The sequence below is a fragment of the Microtus ochrogaster genome, chromosome 4 (assembly GCF_000317375.1).
Source record: "Microtus ochrogaster isolate Prairie Vole_2 chromosome 4, MicOch1.0, whole genome shotgun sequence".
Classification (NCBI taxonomy): domain Eukaryota; kingdom Metazoa; phylum Chordata; class Mammalia; order Rodentia; family Cricetidae; genus Microtus; species Microtus ochrogaster.
In genome coordinates, this window is record NC_022011.1 from 14,916,237 (window position 1) to 14,924,217 (window position 7,981).

General features: G+C 40.1%; 1 protein-coding gene across 2 annotated transcripts in view; it reads right to left on the reverse strand.

Moving 5' to 3' along the window:
* The window catches only part of Nup93 (nucleoporin 93), a 104,465-nt gene that overhangs the window by 44,824 nt on the left and 51,660 nt on the right, over positions 1-7,981 (reverse strand). Inside the window, exon 1 of one of the 2 annotated variants that reach the window (XM_026778657.1) lies at positions 6,432-6,709. The exons of the other annotated variant lie outside the window; for it this stretch is intronic. The gene's annotated coding sequence lies outside the window, so the exon portion shown is untranslated. Of the gene's footprint in view, positions 1-6,431; positions 6,710-7,981 lie in introns of those variants that run through there. 2 annotated transcript variants of the gene reach the window in all.

Sequence of the window (7,981 nt, forward strand, 5' to 3'; positions counted from 1 at the left end):
CATGCTTAATCTCGTATGCCGTCTTCAAAAAAAACAACAACAACAACCAAGAAAGACTTCAGAGGCAAGTAAAGCTGTGAGCAAAACAGCAGCAGCACGGTGGTGTGGTATAGGCTACAGAGATACCAAAAAACAATGTGGGCATAAAGCCAAGCGGTGGTGGTGCATGTATTTAATCCAGTACTTGGGAGGCAGAGGCAGGTGAACTCTATGAGTTCAAGGCCAGTCTGGTCTACAAAAGCTAGTTCCAGGATGGGTACCTCGCTACAGAGAAACCCTGTCTCCAAAAAAAAAAAAAAAATGTGGGCAGAAAGTATTGGGTGCCTCTCCCCAGTTCTACACCTAGGTGTCAGACTGAGGATGGCTAGCACATCGAGTTGCTACCTTGAGGAATACCATGACAGGGACTGCAACCCAGTGAGGGCTACTTAAATCATATGCTACTGGTGTTATAATAAAGCCAGTTCTGCCCCTTTTAAGGGTACTGGGCATTCTTGTTACCTGCCTACCAGCAATGTCTAGATATTCAAGAAAGAGAAACAGTTCACACATCTCAGCTATTGAAAGGCTTTGGAGCCATCATACAGAGGGTACAAGGATGACATCATATAAATGAGTACAATACTTAAGAATTATCTTGACATTGGTGGCAATAAAATACTACTACTAATACTACTACTACTACTAATAATAATAATGATGATGATGCTTTTCTGGAGATTCCTCTTTCCTCCAAATACCAAAGTTCTGCTATCCCCTTCATGCCTGTGTAAGGGGCTGAAGAGAGAAACAACCTCATCAGTACTGCTATCACACTTAAAAACTATGCCCAGGCCTGCGCCCAGTTGAGAGGGGCCATGATGTACACGGGTGCCTGACTGTGGTAGCAGAGCCTCTGCTGGCCATCCTGTCTCCCCTTTTGCTGGGAGAAATGAGGATATCACACTGGAAGACATCATCAGGTAAGGAAGGGGGCCAGCCAGCTGCTCCAACACTGAGGTAGCACCAAAGAGAAAATACAATTGTGAGCACTTCCTCTCCTTCATCCAATTGCCCCCTAAAGTCAGAACATTGCTGGGCTAAACTGTGGAGACACAAGAAAGTGAAACATTCTGCAGAAAGAACTTTTTCAATCTAGCTTTGCAAATGGAATGAATATTAATAGTTCACTGTATGCCTGGCTTCAAAGAACAGCAGCAGAGCCCTCAGCCAAAGATATGAATAGATCTAAAACTGAACCCACGGTCACTCTAGGGGAGGAATAAGGTGGGTGCATTAGGGGATTAAAAAAAAAACATTTCAAGTCCATCTTGGACTTCAGATTCTAAACCTGTCCTTACATCAACGATGGCCTCACTTATAAGCATGCCTTTCCATGGCCCTCAAAACCCTCTGAAAGAACCCACAGAAGTAATCTCTACCAGTAACAAGAAACAGGGCTAGGAGTAGGTTTCTGAGCTTTATCTGATCTTGTGCCTTCTACTCTTCTGGGGGTGGAGGGGAAGCAGGCGTTAGACACTGAGCCAGGGGTTGAGGGTAGGGGTTTAGCAGAGGGTGTATCTCAGTCAGCCAAGTTAGAGCCAGCAACTTGTTTTCCACAGGATTAAGTGTGAGCTCTTAGCAAGCAAAAGGAATGCTGTTAGGACAAAGTTTACATGCCACACTTATATTCATTCCCTGCTGGTACACAGTGTCGGTCATTCACACCACAGTCAAGAATCCTAGGTTCTTCTGCTCTGCAGCAGTGCTTATGCTGATGGCATCTGAGCATCAGCCAGGATGACTGTCACAGAAAAGAGGCCTAATTTCACTGCAGCTCCTTCTTGAAGCTCAAAAATTCATTTTTTTAAACATGTGGAAACAACCATCAGAAGAGAGTTTCTCTGATTTCCAATTGTTTTAAGTGTAATTTGGTCAAGGCATTCCTTTGTTAAGAGTGCTTGGAGCTTCGCTCTCTCCTAAACTGTTTTAAGGCTGGAAACCTTTTGACTTTACTGTTAGAGCAGAGGAATACTGCAGAAAGCACCACTTAGTACTGTCACCATAGATACAGTCAGCAGGACTGAAAAATATAAGCAATGGAGAACATTGGGCAAGGCTATTTTTTCAAGCACAACTGCCCCAAATGAAAGGCAGCTAAATGCCTTTTCCTAATTCCCTTCTCCGGCAGAAGTGGCACCCCTGAACAGTCTCTCATAGCTGGAGTAGAGGAGCTAGCTGCTGGGGATGCCTTCAGAGAGTACAGATCTATCCTAGCTCTGAGTGCCTTACTCTTCATGTTCAACCATCACTATGAGCCTAAGAGCTCTACTTGCGGGAAAGATCATATTTTTAAATGTGTGTTTACGAAAGACAAACTGATAAGTGTATATCAACTTCAACACAAACCCAGAAAGACTGCAAGCACAGCTCAAAAAGTCATTCCTGAAAACAGACACCTCTGTGAGTCAGGATGCTCCAGCACAGACAGACTGACTTTGCTGGAAGCTCAATTGACCAGCCAGTCAACAAAGAGGAAATAAAAATGGAATCTGATGCAGACAGCATGCAGGTCAGGAGTTGGGTGCTGTGGATGTAGAACAGTATCAGTTGCTTCCCAGAGATCCACCCTCTGGTTCCCTGACCTTGAGAAGTTATTTACTGCAGCAAACTTTACTTTTACTTAAACTGGATGAGCTGACTACGCTAGATAAACTTCATGGTCAGCTCCAAAAATTCCAAACCTGTAAGAGATGGGGATGGAAAAAGCAGCATTGTCATCGCCACTCTGACCACACTTCCCCTGCAGAATACGCGAGACTGGCAAGTATTTCATATGTAAAATAACAAAAGTCCATGAAAAACTAGAATAAGACAAAAAAAATTCTCACAAGAATGATACGTACAGTTCTACATTTTCTAAAAATGTATCAATATAACAAGCAAGTTTATACACTTAAAAAAATAGACATCAGAGGTCATTCCAAAGTGTTAATACAATTTCTTAAAGATGGTATGTGAAGTCTAGATACAAGCGTTAACAAGCCTTTAGGAAAATCTCACAATTTCTCTCTCCTGGTAATAATGAGCATCCATGAGCGAGAAGCAGTGCTTCTAAGGATGTCTCCAGGACTAAGAAAATAACCGCAGTCCAGCTCTCTTCACAGTGCTCGGGGTGACGCCATTTTACTCCTTCCTCACTGCCATCTTAGTGCCACCAAATGCTTCCTAGCAGGCTGGCTGGCACGTCTGCTTGTCTGCACTACAGTACTGCCAGAGCAGTCAAAAGTGTGATAGGAATGTATTTGCTGTCATGGAAAGAACCAACCCGATTCTTCACTATAAGAAAAGGCTAAAATTTTGTGTGAAAAACTAAAAAGCTTCGAAACTGCAGAGAATCACGAATGCCCTAAAAGTATCAAGAAGAGCCTCTTCCAGCAGTCAAACTTAAGTAGACCAGGATGGAAGAAAGAAAATACAATACACTAGACCTCTGCCACCTCCCATCTGATCTAAAAGGGCACTTGGCATAGAGCTTTTAATAAAGTCTATAACAGGAAAAAAGAGGGGAGGACCCACAGAATCTTCAACTAAATAGTACTTAAAAATTTTCAAAGAAAGGCTTTGTAAAGCTCCTTAAACCACCTACGCCACACATTCTATGTAAGTAAGGCTGCAGTTCTAATTTACTGCCCAAAGATACTTTCATTTCAACGTATAATCCTTGTGGATATCAAAGGGAAAGGGCCCTTTGCTTTCTAGTATATATATGAACAATTAATGCATTCAATGCAGGCTCCTTAGGATTGAAAAAGAAAAAACCACACTGATAGCCAGGCTTTCATATGAGTTTTACAAGCACTGGGGACTTAAGAAAATCTCTCTATGGGTCAGGGCTTACTGACTCTTCTATGTCAATGTAAAGTTGCTGTGAAGGAAACTGCTCTCTCCTGAGTCTCCAACATCTATTAAACAGATATGGTACGCAGTGACCAGGACGAACGTCAGCCCCAACAACCTACAGGAGGCAGCTTTCTAAGCATGCTACAAGCCAGAAGAATTCTGTGAAGGATGAACTGAAACGGCCACACAGCCTTTCAGTGTGTGACTCACTCTTCAAGCATAATTCAGGGCCAGACCTACTATCCAGTCTTCAGGTTTAAAGACAGAAACATTCTTCAGCCTTTAAAAATAAACACACAAGTCAAAGTTAAAATCCACACATCCCTCTCAGCAGCAGCATAACAAAACAAAGGTCTGAATCAAGTCAAATCCAACTACATTTAAGAATCAAGGTTTATAAGCTTAGAGCTGCAAAACTGAGGTTTATACGAGTAGTTTTTAAGCCACAATTATTAACTAAGCAAAAGCACTAGAATGGTCCCTATGATCCCCATGAGTGAGATGGAAAACCTCAATCTATTATTTTTCTGAGAACAAAATCTTGTTTTGTTAAAAAACACTTTTTTTTAAATAACATTTAATCATGCATTTTAAGTCATTATATTTTTAATAAAAAGCTCTAAAATTTAACCATCCTTTTCAGAAATAGAAAACGTTCTTTTAAAGACAATAAAAGAAACTCTGAAAGTTACTGCTCTTTGCTTTTTTCCCTCAAGAATCATTTCCATCTGTGATCAGTGATAAATTCACATTTACAATAATTAATGAATAACTACTTAAAGTCATTTGCTAAAACCGCTCAGGAATCTCGCATTTTAAGATGATTGCTCATCTGATTTTTGACCCAGAATCTCTGTTACACTCTTCACACTGGCAGCATTAGCTTGAAAGTATATTTTGCCCATTCAACCAAAGACAAATTTTCAACCTTTTACAGCTACACAAGAAATACCTACTATAGACAAAAGGATTCCATTTTCTTTCTGGAATATTCTCCCTTTCCTAAAACCAACTCTTCTCTACGGAATATGTTATGGTTGACATTCTTTACAGTAACAAAGGTCCTGGGCCACAGCAGCTAATGCAAATGGAATGGCCCCGCAGTTGTCTTCAGAATCCATCCAGCTTGCCTCGCCCATGGTACAGCTAATTGTTAAAAATGGTGGATGAGACATTTTCCATACATTACATGAAGGAGCTCTGATGAAGGCACTGGCATCCACCCACTTCAAACAAAGGAAATAATGTGCAACTGTACCAAGGCACAGCTAACTGAGTCATTTCCCTGAACAGGGTCAGTGTTAGAGGTTCCTCCATCTTTTACAAAATGCAAACCACCACAGCTATTGTCTCATCTCAGAAATCAATTCTGTGCAGCGCTGCACCAGGTCAGAGTTTTAAAGGAATCTTAGTTGGTAACCAGACCCCCCAGGGCTGAGTGAAGCCAAATTCTGACAGCTTCCCTTCCTGAGCAGGTCTCTCCATTTCCCACTTGACAGCTTCCCCAGCTTCTATTGTTAGTAAAGGGAAGTCCCACCTCTGAAGGGGCCAAAGCCCTCTACCAGGTGAGCAATTTCCAAGTCCGAGCTTCAAAAAGGGCTCTAGCCCCTATGGCTCCCACAATAAAATAGTTTTGAGATAGATAAGGCATATATATCATCTTTCTTGTTTTGCTGGTTTTTAAGGTGTGACAATGAACTGGTTAAATGTTGAATTAAAAACAATTTACTTCTGATATTAATCAAGCTATTAAATATTACCTATAGAAACATTATTATCTCATTTTTCTCCAAGACAATGTTCATATAAATAAGAAATTTTCATTTTACTTCTCCCTGAAGAAACTGAAATATATGCACAATATATGTAAAAAAACCATATTCTTCTCAGTTGAAGTTTAAGAAATTAAAAACAGCTTTCTTAATCTAAATTGCCAATAACTGATGATTAAGATTTATATATTAGAAGCTAATATTTAATTTTCTCATTTAAAATCTTATGCTAAAACATTCCCTGTGAGACAATTCCAAATATCTTTGACAGTAGTTTTTTCTTAGACAGAAATCATAAGTTACAGGATTCTTTAACACACACACACACACACACACACACACACACACACACACACGTTCCTCAATTCTAAAGGAACTGGTTTTATCAAAGAAAAGAAATTTTATCTTCATATTTTACATCATACAAGAACTCTGTACTTCACCTGTCTCTTTTAAAAATCTTGTAGAAAGTCAACACTACTTGCTACATAAAGATGAAATCCACAAATAAATAAATAAGCCAACTCTTTGAATCTTTAAGTGAACCTCTGCCCCACCCAATTTTTTTAAAGAAAAATATTAAAATGACAAGGCACAAATCTGAGAGATTCTCAGAAGAATCAAACACTTTTTCTATCAAATGACTTAACTGCTACCAAATTTATCTCAAAAATTCACACAAACCAAGATCTTATCTTTCAAAGACACTGCAACATGCTACCACTCTGTTAACAGGGCACATTTATCTTAATATCTTTATGAAACAAGAAATCCTACCTGCCGCTCTCAAAAATGTAAGGAGTTGCAGTCCAGCTGATGCTGCCAGTCACTGCAGCTCTTCCATACCCTTCTAGTGGAGTGAACGCGGCCGGCACCAGTGCTTAAGGTTTCCCACCCTAAATTGCCTCAATTGAAGAGTCCGGTGGGAGGAGGAAAGAGAGAGGAAAGAAGAAGGAGAAAAACCTAACCTCTCTGCAAGTGCTGATATGACTGGAGCTCTAGAGTCCAATTAGACAATGAGACAGGAGGGGCATGGCAGACCCCCTGAGCAGGGCATCACCATCAGAAGTGCTCCACACGGATTCAGAGAAGTCAGCTATCAGTTTGCAAGCATAAACTGATGAGAGAACAGTTTATAGGTTACAGAAGGGTATTTTATTGTTAACGGACTGTACCAAGTTAAGATTAAAGAGGGGGAGAGACAACATGTAGGCAAGGAATGCTATGATACTTTTTTCCTCCAACCCAAGCCACCACAATTCCTCTGATGTGAATTTTTGATGACTTCCGACATCTTGCATGGTTAATAATCACTTCTCTGTCATGTTCAGTTCAGGTGGAAAATACATTTGCTGCATTGTGATGCAGTGCTGTGGCCACAGATTGCAACACCAGTTGTGCAAAGCTGGTCCCTTAACTGAGCAGCAGGAATCTGCACATGTCATGATGCTAAAATAAATGGTAGTTAAAAGACTTTATACAGCAGCAGGCAGATTCTGCCATTTTAGTCTACGGAATATGTAGCTTCAACATGCAGGAATATCTCAGCTCACTGTGCCCTTGTCAACTGCACTGTCCTTCAGAGAGAACAGTAAATTCACCGTCTTAAACGCTTGGTCTCTTAGTAGTTAAAAGATTATACTAAATAACTATTTGAGTTAATTATATCTTTGAAAAGAACAGAGGTTATTTGCATTTCAGGAATATACAGCCAATGAAACTGTCAGTGACACAGGGAATGCAGGCCTTTTATTAACATATGTTCAGCTCAACTGTCACTTCTTAGCACAACATTTAGAGGAAAACATACGATGTGTATGTAATGAATGTTCCCATTTTACTGTAATAATTTTTAAGGTGCTTGTCAGAAAGGGGTATTTTTTTCCTCCATATGTTTAACATATAACTTGAAAATTAAAGATCAAAATACTAACGTTTCCCTTTCTAACAAAAGAAAATTCAATGCAGCAAATAAGTATGCAACTGCAGAAACGTTTTTGTGTAAGAGCAAAGATGAAATTGCCCAAGACCTCTGCCCAGATGGTTAAAGTCAGGTCAGTTAGGGAGAAGGCCATCATTATGGCACAGGCTGCAAAGAACTAAAAGACCATTCCCTCTCCAACGGGAGGGACATCACAGAGCCTAAGAGTGCAATCTGTTGGCTGCAAACCCGACACCTACACTTACAGAACCTGAGTGATCTAGGACATTTGCCAATGTCATAATGTACTTTTACATAAATATTGATCTGGCTTTTTAGTATTCAGAGTTTGGCTACTTCAGGTTGTTTAATCTACCACCATCATTTATCTTTTTTTTTTTTTTTT